General features: G+C 46.8%; 1 protein-coding gene across 3 annotated transcripts in view; it reads left to right on the plus strand.

Annotated features, from left to right (window-relative positions):
• The window catches only part of pak1 (p21 protein (Cdc42/Rac)-activated kinase 1), a 240,097-nt gene that overhangs the window by 90,129 nt on the left and 132,634 nt on the right, over nt 1–17,334 (plus strand). The window contains exon 1 of one of the 3 annotated variants that reach the window (XM_078222574.1): nt 3,394–3,464. The exons of the other annotated variants lie outside the window; for them this stretch is intronic. The gene's annotated coding sequence lies outside the window, so the exon portion shown is untranslated. Of the gene's footprint in view, nt 1–3,393; nt 3,465–17,334 lie in introns of those variants that run through there. 3 annotated transcript variants of the gene reach the window in all.

Here is a 17,334-nt window from a genome sequence, read left to right on the forward strand (position 1 = left end):
CAGTCAACTCCTAGCAGCAAAAACAAAACAAAAACAATGCTTGTTTAGACCATGTTTAAATATTTCTTTGATTGTCCTTGAATCTTCCCGCCACACTTGCCATCCTCTCTCGCCGCACCAGTGTGGCGAGCCGCACCCTTTGGGAACCGCTGATCTAGACCATAAAGCTCTGGAATTCCCTCGCTAAAGCTCTCAGCCTCTCCAGAGCTCTTTCCTCCATTAAGATGTGAGTTGGAACTCAGCTCTTTCAAGAATTTGGTCGTCTGGCCTTGTAACTCTGTCAAACTTTACTAGTCCTGTGAAGCATCTTGGGATTAGAGATACTATTTAAATGCAAATTGTTGTGTTTTTTCACATGTCCTTTTGAGCACAGTTGCTTTTCACTTGTCCTTTTGAGCACAGTCCTTATCTTTGTTCCTGCTGAGGTAATCTAGATTCGTACAGATCCACAACTGAACCATTCGGCACTTTCTAAGGAGATCTGGGAAGAGTCCCTCTTAATATCCTGGCAAATCTTTGTCCCTCAACCAGCACTGTCGTTTTTAAAAAAATGAAACACATCTGTTCATTATCACATTTACGTTTTTGTGACTTCTGTGCAAACTGGCTGCAGCATTTCCTACATTACATCTAGTAACTACAAAATGAAAAATACTTAAAATAGCTGTAATTTTCTTTGCGAAGTCCCAAGATCATGAAAGGCACTGCACAACATGTGGGTCTTTCTTGCATCCTGACTATATTTCCTCTCTTTAAACGTCTTTTTTTTTTCAGTCTTAACCCTACACCTCTCTTTCCACCATTAAGACACTGTCTAAAACCAGCTCTTTGACTCAGCTTTTGGTCATCTGACCTCATGTTTTCCTTGCGTAAAGGCACAGTACTGCGGATGCTTGAAAACTGAAATAAAAACGCTGGATAAACTCAGCAGTTTTGGCAGCATCTGTGGAGAGAGAAAAGCAGTTGACATTTCAGGTTTATATGACCCTTCCACAAGATGGACAGAAAAAAATGAACTGTGTTTTCTCCCCACAGATGCTGCCAGACCTGCTGAGTTTATCCAACATTTTCTGTTATCCTAATGTAGCTAGATGTCATACTTGTTGTGTATAATGCTCCTGTTAAGCGTCTTGGAATGTTTTATTACATTATAGGCACTATAAGTTTTAATTGTACTGCTTGCATTCCCTGACTCTGGGTTGATAGACTTCTGTGAGCAGCCTCGATTTATTTTAACCCCTTTACCGTGGAATAAATGCCTTTGCTTTAACACTGCAACATGGAATTCAGAAGAACAAGGGGAGATCTCATTGAAACATATACGATTATGAAGGGAATAGGTAAGATAGAAGCAGGGAGGTTGTTTCCACTGGCGGGTGAAACTAGAACTAGGGGACATAGCCTCAAAATAAGGGGGAGCAGATTTAGGACTGAGTTGAATGAAACTTCTTTACTCAAAGGATTGTGAATCTGTGGAATTCCCTGCCCAGTGAAGTAGTTGAGGCTGCCTCATTGAATGTTTTTTAAGGCAAGGATAGATAAATTTTTAAACAGCAAAGGAATTAAGGGTTATGGTGAGCGGGCAGGAAAGTAGAGCTGAGTCCACGATAAGATCAGCCATGATCTTATTAAATGGCGGAGCAGGCTCGAGGGGCCAAATGGCCTACTCCTAGTTCTGATGTTCTTGTGTAACCTATTGACAAGGCTGCAGCGAGAAAGTATGTGGAACTGAAATATGTGGCCTACCCCACTAGAGTGTGATGAGTTGATATCTCAATGCATTGCACCAACCCTGCTGTTCCTTTTATCTGAGATGAAAGGTATGTCTTGAATTTGGGAGTTTAAAAGTTATTGTCTTACTTTCTGATCTGAGCTTTTTTTTTGGCATAAGTTTTTTGTTTTTGTTCAGTTAGTGCTAATGATTAGTATAGTTATTGTGCAGTTTAGTTTGGCCTTGGGCAAGAAAATAAATGTCAGGTGGGTCTTTGTCTATACAGCGCGCAAGAAACAATACTTTTCACTGTATGCTAATATATGTGACAATAAATCAAATCATCTCTACACAAAATTACACCTCAGGGGATTGGGGAAATGATTTGTAGTGAGCTGGCTCAGAACGGACGGCATGGTAGCACAATGGTTAGCACTGCTGCCTCTCAGCTCCAGGGACCCGGGTTCAATTCCTGGCTTGGGTCACTGTCTGTGCAGAGTCTGCACGTTCTCCCTGTGTCTGCATGGGTTTCCTCCCACAGTCCGAAAGATGTGCGGGTTAGGTGCATTGACCATGCTAAATTGCCCCTTGGTGTCCCAGGATGCGTAGGTTAGAGGGATTAGCAGGGTAAACATGTGGGGTTATGGGGATAGGGCTGGGTGGGATTGTTGCCGGTGCAGACTCAATGGGTCGAATGGCCTCCTGCACTGTAGGGATTTTATGAACCCAAGCAATGTAGAGAAAATTTCTGCTCATTTTATTTTACGATTGATTTGTTTGAGTTAACTCCGAGTAGGAGGGTTAAAACAAATGTGGGAAATAGAAAATGGAAAAATAAGCCAGGACATCCATTCCTGATACACTATCCAGTGACTGACCTATTGGTGGTTGGAGCAAAGGGGTGAGTAAGTCCTGGGGACCATGAGGGAGGGTGAGATTGATTAGTTTGTGACGTGATGGCGAGGTTTGCAAATGAGTGAAAGGAATGGTGGAAGTGGAGTTCAGGAATGGGGCGATGTAAGTGTGTGAGAGAGGGGGAGCTGCGAGAGAGGGGTGGGGGGGGTGTTTTGAGGGCGAGTGGGGTGGGAGAGGGGAGCTGGGAGGGAGAAGGGGAGCTGGGGGCAGATGGGAGGTGAGGAGGTGGGAGAGGGGGAACTGGGGGTGTGGTGACGGGGGGAGCTAGGGGTGTGTGGGGTGGGAGAGGGGGAGGTGGGAGAGGTGGGGGGGGCGGTGGAAGAAGGGGGGGTGGGGGTTTGGGAGAGTGGAGTAACAATGCTGTCAGAGTCATTTCATGATGTGGAGATGCCGAGTTGGTGTACGAGGTGTTTTCACAGCAGTTCTGGTTTAGAAGGCATTCTGTTTTAAAGTTACCTGAAGCTGCAGTTCAGATCCATGGACTGTTACGTTGTGCTTCTATGTTCTGAATGCAGTAAATGCTCCTAAATAACACGCTTTCCCCGATTCACATTATTAACCAGCAATTAGATTAGAACAAAGCCAATCGCAGATTGCCCAGAGGATGACTCTGTTGAACATCAGCTAGTGGAGATTGTCTGCATTGGATTTTTTTCCCCTCTCTCTCCCTCTCTCTCTCTCTCCTTCCGCAACCAATGTGAGTCACTGAGAACATGACATCATGTCTGGGGAGGTCCCAGTCACTGTGTGCTGTTACTTGTGTTGCACACCGGTATTAGATGTTTGTGGCAGGAGAGGGAGAAAGAAGAGGAGCTGATAGGAACGATCCTTAAATTAGGTACGGTCTCGTAGCTTTTTAAAGAAGGAGCTGTGTGTGTGTTTGTGGGAGGATTGTGGAATAGGCAAACATGGTACAAAGCAGTGCAAAGACTGAGCCTTTGTTGAGGTAAGGCTTGTGTTCTGAGGCAGTGCTGTGTGTGTTTGTATTGTCTGATCTAGCTGTCAGTGCTTGGGGACTGGAGGGGGATGGGGGAGACATGATATATATCGGTGTGATTAATAAGCAATTACTGCGGGTGACAAATGAGGGAAGGTTCCTGGTCGTGCAGGTGAAGACTGTATGATCGAGAGCAAGACATTCATTCATTCTGTTGTGCTGAGCTTCAGTATCTGACTGAAGTGGCCTAGCACTGAAGGTGTAGCAGAAAGATTTTGGTCTTTTAAGAAAATGATTGAGATTTGTTTGCTGCTGTGTTTTGTGAGGAGCTGGAGTGATAATGCATATATTTGCCTCTTAAAAGGCTAATATAACTGTTCGAGTGTGGCGATGTTTCATGCAGAGCTGCTTTATCAAACTCTGGTACTGAGCTTGGGTGCTTTTTAGCACAAGAGCATTTGAATGGATTTCCTGATGCTGAACTTTGATTGAGGAGTTTTAGCACACAAAAGTTCTGTCATTTACTCTCCTGCTGCAGGCTACACTTCAGGAGACGCAGCTGCTTATTTTTGGCCTCTTGCAAATGGGGAATGATTTAAACTGAATATTTGGTGGTTGTTTTCAAAGTTGCATGCACACCTGTGTCTGTTTATTTGATTGGGGCATCTTTTGAAATCTGTGTTTACTTTAAACAAATGACTGTACTGTGAAGATGCACAGAATCAAAGGCGAAAATGTATTAGCACAACTTGTTTTGCTTTGCCTCTTTCTCTGCCTGTGAGACTGGAGGCTCTCTCCTCTCTCTTTATCTCCCCATCTAAATTTCGCTTTGCCTGTTTTCTATTTCTTTTGCCCCTTTCCTATTTCCTCTTCTTTGTCCCTCCCTCCCCTCTCCCTTCCCCCTCTCTCTCTCTCTCTCTCTCTCTCTCTCCCTCCCCCCTCCTCCCTCCCTCCCCCCGCCCCCCTCCCTCCCTTCCTCCCCCCTCCCTCCTCCCTCCCTCCCTCCTCCCTCCCTCCCTCCCTCCCTCCCTCCTCCCTCCCCTCCTCCCTCCCCTCCCCTCTCTCCTCCCTCCCCTCTCTCCTCCCTCCCCTCTCTCCTCCCTCTCCCTCCCCTCTCCTCCCTCTCCCTCCCCTCTCCTCCCTCTCCCTCCCCTCTCCTCCCTCTCCCTCCCCTCTCCTCCCTCTCCCTCCCCTCTCCTCCCTCTCCCTCCCCTCTCCTCCCTCTCCCTCCCCTCTCCTCCCTCTCCCTCCCCTCTCCTCCCTCTCCCTCCCCTTTCCCTCCCCTCTCCTCCCTCTCCCTCCCCTCTCCTCCCTCTCCCTCCCCTCTCCCTCCCCTCTCCTCCCTCTCCCTCCCCTCTCCTCCCTCTCCCTCCCCTCTCCTCCCTCTCCCTCCCCTCTCCCTCCCCTCTCCTCCCTCTCCCTCCCCTCTCCTCCCTCTCCCTCCCCTCTCCTCCCTCTCCCTCACTCTCCCTCCCCTCTCCTCCCTCCCCTCTCCTCCCTCTCCCTCACTCTCCCTCCCCTCTCCTCTCTCCCTCCCCTCTCTCCCTCCCCTCTCTCCCTCCCCTCTCTCCCTCCCCTCTCTCCCTCCCCTCTCTCCCTCTCCTCTCTCCCTCCCCTCTCCTCCCTCCCCTCTCCTCACTCTCCCTCCCCTCTCCTCTCTCCCTCCCCCCTCCTCTCTCCCCTCTCCTCTCTCCCTCCCCTCTCTCCCTCCCCTCTCCTCTCTCCCTCCTCTCTCCTCTCTCCCTCCCCTCTCCTCTCTCCCTCCCCTCTCCTCTCTCCCTCCCCTCTCCTCTCTCCCTCCCCTCTCCTCTCTCCCTCCCCTCTCCTCTCTCCCTCCCCACCCCTCTCCTCCCTCCCTCCCCACCCCTCTCCTCCCTCCCCACCCCTCTCCTCCCTCCCCACCCCTCTCCTCCCTCCCCACCCCTCTCCTCCCTCCCCACCCCTCTCCTCCCTCCCCACCCCTCTCCCCCCTCCCCACCCCTCTCCCCCCTCCCCACCCCCTCCCCCCTCCACCTCTCTCTTTCTCTTCCAACTCTCCCCATCTGGCACTGCACTTATATTGGACGTGTTTCCTGCAACCAAATTTAAAACAAATGCCCATGGGCTTAGAACCTAGTATTTTATATAGATATACACATCCCCACGCAGCTACTTTAATGTAATGCTTTGTCAGGCTGAGTTGTTTGCATTCACTGTTATGACCAGGTTTGTGATGTGCTCTTAAAGCATTGGTTGGAAATTGGGTTGGTTTTATTTTGCAGGAATCTTTGCATTTGTTCTTTTGCAGGTTTAGAGGCAAATATTTCTGAGTCCATGAGTTTATTCATTAGCTGTTGGTGATATTGTGTGAGGCTGTGTAGTTTCATTGATCATCAAAGAAAGAAGGACTTGCATTTGTATAGCGCCTTTCATGAAGATGGCCCAAAAGACTTTACAGCCAATCTAGTGCTTTGGAAGTGCGTTCATTGTTGAAATGTAGAAATTAAAGCATAAATCACAAAACAGCAGGATCCTACCATGATAATGGCCAGATAATTTTGCTAGACAACAGGAACAACTTTTATTTATATAGCATTTTTAATGCTGAAAAACCTCCCATTGTGTTTTGAGGAGCATTATCAAGTAAAATTTGAAACCAAGCCACAAAGGTGGTGTTGGGGCAAATGACCAAAAATGTGGCCAGCGTTAGATAGCCTCTTGAAAAGAGGCGGAATAGAAAGGTGGAATAGTTTAGGGAGAGAATGCCTGAGCTTTGAAACTACAAAACTGCCATCCCAATCAATAGTTGCTTGAGTTGAAGGATTACATATCTGAGGGTTTTGCAGCTGTGGGGGGTGAGGTAGTACGAGATGGTGAAGCCATGGAGGAATTTGAAAACCAGGATGAGTCACTTAATTGGAAAGTAAGGAAGCTATGCTAAAGCTGTTTTGAACCTTGGCTAGACCACACTCAGCACTGTGTAGAGGCCTGGTCATATTATGAAAAGGACACAGAGACAATGGGGAGAGTTCACAGAAGCTCATGAGGATGTGGGTACACGTCTCAGGGAAGGATCGACAGGCTGGGGTCTCGACGAGGCTGAGCATTGATCTAATAAAAGTCTTTAAAATGATCAAAGGTTTGGATAGACGTGGAAACGGAGTGTTTTCTCTTGTGGGAAAGAGCAAAACAAAGGGACCACCAACGTAAGATTGTTACCAAGAAATCCAATAGGTAATTCCGAAGAAACGTCTTTACCGGGAGAGCATGGTGAGAATCTGGAACGTGCTACCACAGGGCGCGGTATGGTGTATATGCATCTAAGAGGGGACTGGATAAGCATACGAGGGAGGTGGGAATAGAGGGATACGAAGATAGATTTAGATGGGAGGAGGCTCAAGTGATGCATAAACATTGACATTGACTGGTTGGACTAAATGGCCTGTTTCTGTACCGTATGTTCTATATAATCCTATATATCTGATGGTAGACCACCCTGTCAGTACCACACTAGGAGTGTCAGCCTGGGTTGTGTGTCTCTGGAGTGAAAAGCTCAAGCACAAACTTGCACCCTTTTGTTTGTAGTACAATCAGTACAAAGATACGATACAGGATGTGTAAAGTTAAAGTTTATTTATTAGTGTCACAAGTAGGCTGACATTAACACTGCAATGAATTCACTGTGAAAATCTCCTAGTTGCCACACTCCGGTTGGTGCCTGCTCGGGTACACCGAGGGAGAATTTAGCACGGCCACTGCACCCTAACCTGCACGTCTTTCAGACTGTGGGAGGAAACCGGAGCACCTGGAAGAAACCCACGCAGACACGGGGAGAACGTGCAGACTCCGCGCAGACAGTGGCCCAAGCCGGGAATCGAGCCCGGATTCTTGGCTGTGAGGCAACAGTGCTAATCACTGGGCTACCGTGCTACCCCCAACTCATATGGTGTGTTTTGATTTGATTTAAATCCGGCAATATTAGTGCTCTCGCAGAGTTGCTTCCATTTTTGTGTACATTTAATTTAGCTGAGAAATGTTTGCAGTGAGTATAAATTTGTGGTGAAAGGAGAAGCGACGGGATGGAAGCTGAGGATATTTCCCCTTGTGTGGGGTAGTCTAGAATTAGGGGACACTGATCAGCATTGTATTTTTGTGGTTTGGATGTTCCTTGAACAAATGCACTGCCTGCACAGCTTTGAAGCAGGCTCCTGAGCTGCCTTCACTTCTCACTCGACGATGCACTGTGACAAGAAATTTCCCATTTGAGATGGTGATGGAGAAGAAACCATGGTCGGGCAGCACGGTCGGTGCAGGCTTGGAAGGCCGAAGGGCCTGTTCCAGCGCTGTAATTTTCTCTGTGCTTTCTTCTTAAATCTGGTCTCTTGAGGGTCTATAGAACTCTCTTTGCCAGAGAGCAGTGGAGGCTGTGTCATTGAATATATTCAAGGCTGAGTTAGATTTTTGATCGACAAGGGAGTCTATGGTTATGGGGGGCACACAGGAAAGTGGCGTTGAGGTCATCATTCAGATCAACTGAGAAATTATTGAATGGCAGAACAGGCTTGAGGGGCTGAATAGGCTACTCTTGTCCCGAGATCATGACCGGAACTTACCGGCTGTTCACGCTGGTGGGAGCTTCCAATTCCACAGAAGGCGCACCGACGCTGCGGGGGCAGTGAGGAGTGCACTCAACGGAAAACCCACCGACAACAATGGGATTGGAAGATCCCACGGGCGGCCAATGGCGAGCCATGCAGAAAGTCCCGCCCTTGTATTTAAAGTTTATTTATCTAGTAGTCACAAGTAGGCTTACATTAACACTGCAATGAAGTCACTGTGAAAATCCCCTAGTCGCCACGCTCCGGCACCTGTTCGGGTAACGGAGGGAGAATTTAGCATAGCCAATCCACATAACGTGCACATCTTTGGATTGTGGAGGAAACCAGAGCACCCGGAGGAAATGCACACAGACACGGGGAGAACACGCAGACTCCGCACAGACGGTGACCCAAGCAGGGAATCGAACCAAGGTGCTGTGAGGCAGCAGTGCTAACTGTGCCGCCGTGCCGTCCCTTGTAAATGTACAAGTGGGAACCTCCTTTGACTGCTTTGATTTTTTTTCAACCAGATTTTCTTCAGTTGCTGGAACACTTTAACCGCAGCAAATAACTCCCTGGCTGTGTTGAACACAGCAGCCAATGTAGGCTACGAAAAAACCACTAAATTCAGGGTACCTTCAAAATAACCCAGTATATAGCAGTTTGCAAAAGACATGAGCAATCCATGAGATCCATTGCTTGTACTTATTCTCTCCTCCTCCCTTCACTGTTAGCTGTAGTTGCCCTCGGCCTTTCCCAAATGACCATCTCCCCATGTGCTTGGTAGTGCATGTTGGCACTTTATAAATATCCGTGTCAGACATCCATGCCAGGCTCACATTGTGGGAAGTTTGGTTCAATCTCCTACTCTTGTGCAACCTGAAGATGTTGAGCTGATTCTAATACCCCTAATGTCATGCCATCACACTTACCATCAAAGGGGGCCACATGGCCCACCATGTTACTGCCATGTCTTTGAAAAAACTATCTGATTAGTCTCACTCGCCATGCTCTTTCCCTGTAAGAAGTATTTTCATATTATTCCACAATCCTCTCGGGCATTGCATTCCAGATTATGCTAAATAGCTGTACCTTTTTTAAGTCAATTTGTTTGGGCGGCACGGCAACACAGTGGTTAGCACTGCTGCCTCACAACGTCACGGACTCAGGTTCGATTCCCGGCTTGGGTCACTGTCTGTGTGGAGTTTGCACATTCTCCTTGTGTCTGCGTGGGTTTCCTCCGGGTGCTCCGGTTTCCTCCCACAGTCCAAAGATGTGCGGGTTACGCCGATTGGCCATGGTAAAATTGCCCCTTAGTGTCCTGGGATGCGTAGGTTAGAGGGATTAGCGGGTAAATATGTGGGGGTAGGGCCTGGGTGGGACTGTGATCGGTGCAGACTCGATGGGCCCAATGGCCTCTTTCTGCACTGTAGGGTTTCTATGATTTCTAAACATTTTAGGTGGGCAGGTTAGGGCCTTTCACACGTTGGGCAGACTTGATGGGCCAAAGGGCCTTTTCTGCATTGTAGTATTCTGTGAAAAGTTCTTCTGTTGAAACCTGTTTTCTGATGACTGACCAATCTGCCAAAGGGAAGAGTTTCTCTTAATTTATTCCATTGCTTTATGCCATATATAAGGTAAGGTCGCCACAGCCGCAGATGACCATCGGCTGCTTTTTTTCTTTGAGGGGGGGAGCTGACTGGTGGTGATTTAACCTGAGGATCACCAAACCTCAGGCGAGAGGCAAGCTTGAGAAGGTAGGGCCTTCATGGGAATTGATACCACATATACAGAGGGTCAAAGCTGAAGTTTTCTCAATCTGTATGGCTTAGCCATCAAGAAAGCGCTCTGATTTTTACCCCATAATGGGAATTAAATATCCTGCCTGTAATGTCTTTTGCTCAGGAGAACTGCTCTAGAACTTAAATCTTCAAACAGGTTGGCTAGGGGTAAGTCTGCATCCCGAATATATGGTGAACATCTAAAATCTGGTCCAGTGTGTACATATAAAACCTAGAGCTCTTTATTATCTGAGCATATTTAATCATTAATTTGCCTAATCTTCAGTGGTTGATAAGTCACCAACAGCTTGCGTTTCCCCTTAACCCCTGTAGAAAAATACCTCCAAGGTGCTCCAAAGGAATGGACTCAGATGGAAATATTGACATCGAACCAAAGAAGGAATTGTTAAAATAGGTCAAGGCAGCAGGTTTTGAGGAGCATCTTCAAGGAGGAGAGAGATGTAGAGAGGGAATTGGGAGTCTAGACAACTGAAGGCATCGTCACCAGTGGGGGTGTGAGAGAAGTGAGGGATGTATAAAAGATCAGAACTGCAGAAACAGTGTTCTTGGAAGGTTGTAAAGCTAATGAAGGTTACAGAAATGGGACAAAGCCATGGAGATGTTTGAACACAATTGTATTTTGTATTTCATAGAATCATAGAATCCTACAATGCAGAACGAGGCCATTCAGCCCATCGAGTCTGTACCGAACCACAATCCCACCCAGGCCCTATCCCCATAACCCCATGCATTTACCCAAGCTCGTCCCCCCTGACACTAAGGGGCAATTTAACATGGCCAATCCACCTAACCTGCATCTTTGGACTGCAGGAGGAAACCGGGAGGAAATGTAACTCCGGGTACACCAATGCCTCACCAGGGAGGCCGTGGCATGGTGGATTGTCACTGGATGAGTAATCCAGAGACTCAGAGTCATGGTCAGGGTACCTGGGTTCCAATCCCACCATGGCAGATGGTGAAATTTGAATTCAATAAAAATCTGGAATTAAAAGTCGAATGATGACTTTTCACATTGTCGATTGTTATTAGGAAAAAACCCATCTGGTTCCTTCACTAATGTCCTTTGGGGAAGGAAATCAACCATCCTTGTACAGCCAAATGTGACTCCAGAGCCACAGCAATGAGGTTGACTCTTAAATGCCTGCTGTAATGGTCTAGCAAGCCACTCTGTTCAATAGATACTGGCCCAGCCAGCCACACCTATATCCACTGAATAAAAAAAAAGTGCGTCAACAAGCGGGTGATTCGCACACAATCTCTAAAATTTAGTCATACAATGAGAAATATTCTGTGTCGACAGTTATACAGCTACACTCTGGTCTCATTCAGTCTTGGGTTTTTTGTGCCCACTCAACTATCTTGTTGGTGCTAAAGTTCTGGAAGCAGCCAGATGTCAAGTGGTGATTGATTCGGTTGTGCAGCTTCCTCTGTTCCTACCCAGTCAGCAAGTTAAGCTGCTGTATATGTTTCAGTGGAATAGGTAAATTAAGTTGAAGCACATCGAGTGTGATGTGAATGAATGGTGGAGCAGGCTCGAGGGGCCTTTTCCTGTTTGTATCATAGAATCCCTACAGTACAGAAGGAGGCCATTCAGCCCATCAAGTCTGTACCAACCACAATCCCACCCCTGGCCCTATTCCCGTAACCCACACATTTATCCTACTAATCCCCCTGATACTAGGGTCAATTTAAGTTGGCCAATCAACCTAACCCGCACATCTTTGCACTGTGGGAGGAAACCGGAGCACCCGGAGGAAACCCACGCAGACATGGAGAGAAAGTGTAAACTCCACACAGACAGTGACCCAAGGCCGGAATTGAACCTGGGTCCCTGGCGCTGTGAGGCAGCAGTACTAATCACCGTCCTGCATCATGGGACCATGTTTCTAAGTTCTAGAGGGACTTGCAAAGATAGGGGAGTCTAAAACTAGAGGGCATAGGTTTAAGGTGAGAGGGGAGAGATACAAAAGTGTCCAGAGGGGCAATTTCTTCACACAGAGGGTGGTGAGTGTCTGGAACAAGCTGCCAGAGGTAGTAGTAGAGGCGGGTACAATTTTATCTTTTAAAAAGCATTTAGATAGTTCCATGGGTACGATGGGTATAGAGGGATATGGACCAAATGCGGGCAATTGGGATTAGCTTGGGGTTTTTTTTAAAAAAAAGGACGGCATGGACAAGTTGGGCCGAAGGGCCTGTTTCCATGCTGTAAACCTCTATGACCTCTATGACTTCCATTTATATGACTCACTACAACAATGAGCTTGGCTGAAACCAAAAGAGAAAATGCTGGAAAATCTCAGCAGGTCTGGCAGCATCTGTAAGGAGAGAAAAGAGCTGACGTTTCGAGTCCAGATGACCCTTTGTCAAAGCTAAAAGGCATCGAAAGTGGGAGATATTTATACTGCAGGGTGAGGGAATGAAGGATGAGTCATCGCCACAAAAACCAGGGGAAAGGCTGCTAATGGCAGCCCATAGAAAGAATAAAGGGTGTGGAATGGCCAAACGGCAGAGAAGCTGAAACCTGAGGGTAAACTGTGACAGATGAAGCAGCAGTCTGTAATACACATACCCCAATAAGTTTGGAGGTGGAGGGCAGGTAGTGGGGCACTGTTCAGGTGGGTCTCTGTGGTTATTGTTGCTGTTTTTTCAGGCTGGTGTGGCCTATTACATAAACCAAGAGCCTCTCGGCCTAACACGTACAGAAGCTACATTCCAGCAGACACAATCAGGAAGCTCCCAAATCCATTAATTCTTGATTACATTAAGCCACTTTCATTTACTGCAAGATTGTTTGCACATCCGGCTCCGAATCCAGCATGAGTCATCACAGGCTAACGAATACTTCTGAATAATAAAACCGAATACAATACAATGCATCTTTTTTTATGAAAGGCAGGATTAAAAATCCATTGATAGAATTTATTACTATTCCATTCCTTCCCCCGACTGTCGTGTTTCATTCTGGGGTTATAACAATACCTCGCTTAACTGGCCATTATTGATTTGTTTTTATTCATTCATGGGACGTGGGTGTCACAAGCTAGACCAGCATTTATTGCCCATCTCTAATTGCACTTGAGAAGGTGGGGAGCTGCCGCCTTGAACCAGGCAGCCCATGTGTTGCAAGAAGACCCACCGTGTTGTTAGGAAGGGATTTCCAGGATTTTGACCAAGGAACGTTGATATAGTTCCAAGGCGGGATGGTGTAAAGTTTATTTATTAGTGTCACAAGTAGGCTTACATTAACACTGTAATGAAGTAACTGTGAAAATCGCCTAGTCGCCACACTCCGGAGCCTGTTCAGGTACACTGAGGGAGAATTTAGCATGGCCAATGCACCCTAACCAGTGGGAGGAAACCGGAGCACCCGGAGGAAGCCCACGCAGACACGGGGAGAACGTGCAAACTCCACACAGTGACCCAAGCTGGGAGTTGAACCCGGGTCCCTGGCACTGTGAGGGTAGTGTGTGGCTTGAATGAAAACTTGCAGGTGATTGTTGTGTTCCCACATATCTGCTGCCCTTATCCTTTGGAAGGTGCTGACAAAGGAGCCTTGGTGAGTGGCTGCGGATGGATGGTACGCCCTGTTGCCTTTGTGTTCCACTGATGGACGGATGGGGCGGGCTGCTTTGTCCTCAGTGGTGTCGAGCTTGAGTGTTGTTGGAACTCATCCGAGCAAGTGGAGACACAATTCTGACTTGTGCCTTGTAGATAATGGACAAACTTTGGAAGTTTGCAGTTTATTTATTAGTGTCACAAGTCGGCTTACATTAACACTGCAATTAAGTTACTGTGAAAATCCTCTAGTTGTCACACTCCGGCGCCTGTTCGGGTACACTGAGGGAGAATTTAGCACGGCCAATGCACCTAACCAGCAAGTCTTACGGAATGTGGGAGGAAACCTGAGCACCCGGAGGAAACCCACGCAGACACGGGGAGAACATGCAGACTCCGCACAGACAGTGACCTAAACCGGGAATCGAACCCGGGTCCCTGATGTTGTGAGGCAGCAGTGCTAACCACTGTGCCACCCATAGGGTGTCATGAGATGAATTGCGCTCTGCAGCAATGCCTGTAGGCATTGTCCCCCCCCCCCCCCCGGTTAGATTTCCTGCCTTTGAAGGTGATCATTACCTGGCACTTGTGTGGCACAAATGTAACTAGGCACTTATCAGCCCAAGTTTGAGTACTGTGCAGGCCTTGCTGCAAATGGAAATGGACTGTCTGAGCAGTTGCATCATCTTGCATAGTGGTGGCAAACTGTTCATATCTGCTTCAAATTTATTTTTGATGGTTTAAAAGTAGCTATGATGAGGATTAGCAAATGATGAACATGAAGATTAGGTTTTGCATTTATACTGAACCTTTTGGGGATATTCGAATGGCCGACCGGAATCACAGACCTGGATATTTTTATGCAACCAGCCATTATCCATATTATACAATAAATGGCTGAACCAAACTGTTCACAGCTTGATGTTATATTTGATTCTGGGATGTACTTCCATTCATACGTCCATGGCATCATTAAGACTACCCATTTCCACCTCTAACATCTCCTAGTTCCGTCCCTGCCTCAGCTTATCTGCTGCTGAAATACCTGTTTTTGTTACTTTGGATTCGACTATATTAATGCAATCCCGCCTGGCCTCCACATTGTACTCTTTGCTAACACAAGGTCATTTAAAACTAAGCTGCTCATATCTTAAATTTTCACCATGTTCCATTCGCCCATCGCCCTTGTGCTTGCTGGCCTCCATTGCTTCCTGGTTAAACAATGCCTTGATTTTAAAATCCACATCCTTGTTTTTATCTTCCTCTATGGCCTTGCTATTTCCTATCTTTCTAATTTCCTCTAGCCCTCCTAAGTAAAGTTTATTTATTAGTCACAAGTAAGGCTTACATTAACACTGCAGTGAAATTCCCCTAGTTGCCACAGTTCGGTGCCTGTTCGGGTCAATGCACCTAACCAGCATGTCTTTCAGAATGTGGGAGGAAACCGGAGCACCTGACGGAAACCCATGCAGACACGGGGAGACCGTGCAAACTCCACACAGACAGTGACTGAAGCCGGGAATCGAACCTGGGTCCCTGGCGCTGTGAGGCAGCAGTGTTAACCACTGTGCTACCGTGCTACCCAGATCCTAGATCTCTACACTCCTCTAATTCTATGCTTTGTCACCATCCCCAACTTGAATTGTTCCATCATTGATAGACATTCCTTCAACTACCCAAAGCACTTAGCTCCCAAATTTCCTCGCTAAATCTCACTGTGTCTCAAACTCCCTTTCCTCCCTTTAAAACCTATCTCTCTGCTAAATCTGCTAGTCATCTGCCCATATCTAATATCTCCTTGTGTAGCTTGTTGTCAAACTTATAATGCTCCTTTGAAATGCCTCGGATCAATTTATTATGCTAACAGTGCTAGGTAACCCAAGTGTAAAGAAAGACCATCTCTTTTATCATTTCTCCTGCGAGCCTCATTACATAAAACAGTCGTAATTCACTCGTGGATTGGCACATTTTAAATTTAATTTATTATTGTCACATGTATCACACACAGTGAAAAGTATTGTTTCTTGCGTGCTATGCAGACAAAACATACCATTCATAGAGAAGGAAAGGAGAGAGTGCAGAATGTAGTGTTACAGTCATAGCTAGGGTGTAGAGAAAGATCAACTTAATGCAAGGTAAATCCATTCAAAAGTCTAATGGCAGCAGGGAAGAAGCTGTTCTTGAGTTGGTCAGTATATGACTTTGGACTTTCCCGAAGGAAGAAGATGGAAGAGAGAATGCATGGGGTCCTTAATTATGCTGGCTGCTTTGCTGAGGCAACGGGAAGTGTAGACAGAGTCAATGGATGGGAGACTGGTTTGTGTGATGGACTGGGCTACATTCATGACCTTTTGTAGTTCCTTGCAGTCTTGGGCAGAGCAGGAGCCATACCAAGTTGTGGTACAACCAGAAAGAATACTTTCTATGGTGCACTGATAAAAGTTGGTGAGAGTCGTAGCTGATATGCCAAATTTCCTCAGTCTTCTGAGAAAGTAGAGGCATTGGTGGGCAAAGCAGCCAGCATAAAGAGTCGCTAAGCTCCATGTTCTTTTCTAGTTGCCAACTAGAAATCTGTGATAGTTTGAATTTGAAACAGCAAAAATGGATAGGGTATGATTCTTGGTCTACCTATGTTCCCGATGGTGGGGGAGTCCAGAACTAGGGGTCGTAGTTTGAGGATAAGGGGTAAATCTTTTAGAACTGAGGTGAGGAAAAATTTCTTCACCCAGAGGGTGGTGAATGTGTGGAATTCACTACCACAGAATGTAGTTGAGGCCAAAACGTTGTGTGATTTCAAGAAGAAATTAGATATAGCTCTTGGGGCTAAAGGGATCAAGGGATGTGAGGGGAAGGGGAGAATCCGAATATTGAATTCGATGATCTGCCATGATCAAAATGAATGGCAGAGCAGACTCGTCGGATCAAATGGCTGATTCTAGTTTCTGTGTTTCTATGAATTAACTACGATTGCATTTTATGGCCATTATCTTTGGACAAAAGAGGGGAAAGTCCAGCCATGGTTCCTCTTCCTAGTTACTGTTCAGCAGCTTACAGGCAAGTGCTTACATGGATGTCAAAATTGGTGAAAAATAAAATACTGCAGCGGCAGGTAATCTAATGAGCTCAGAAAATCCTGGAGGCACTCAGTGGGTCAGGCAGCATCCATCTAAAAAAGACGGTCGATGTTTGAGGTATCAGAAGGGAACAGTATTGAGATAGGCTTTGATGCCCATCACGGTCAGGTCAGATAGTCGGATGACAGTCTAGGCATCCACATGAGTATAACCTGCCCAAGATGCTGAAAGCATCTTGCAAGAGCTGCTGTCTTCAGGAGAGCCTGTGTCAGTGGCAGCCATGGCTCAGTTGGTAGCACTCGCCACACAGTTAGAATTCTATGGGTTTAAGTCCCATTCCAGGGTTTCCTCCCATAGTCCCAAGATGTGCGGGTTAGGTTGATTGACCATGCTAAATTGACCCTAGTGTTAGGGGATTGATGGGGTGAATATGTGGGGTTACGGGAATAGGGCCTGGGTGGCATTGTGGTCACTGCTGACTCGATTGCCTGAATGGCTTCCATCTGCACCGTAGGGATTCTATAATTCCAGAGCCTTTAGCTCCAGAATCTAGGCTGACACTCAGGGGTACGACACTGTCAAGTCCCCTTAGGTCGTCTTGGGTGGATGTAAAGAATACCACTGTATTCAAGGAATAGCATGGAGCTGTCTCCTGTGTCCTGCCCCATATGACCTTATAGAGGTCTATAAAATAATGAGGGACCTAGACAAGGTAGATAGTCAATATCTTTTCCCAAAGGTAGAGGAGTCTAAAACTAGAGGG

The sequence above is a fragment of the Mustelus asterias genome, chromosome 10, assembly GCF_964213995.1.
Source record: "Mustelus asterias chromosome 10, sMusAst1.hap1.1, whole genome shotgun sequence".
NCBI lineage: Eukaryota > Metazoa > Chordata > Chondrichthyes > Carcharhiniformes > Triakidae > Mustelus > Mustelus asterias.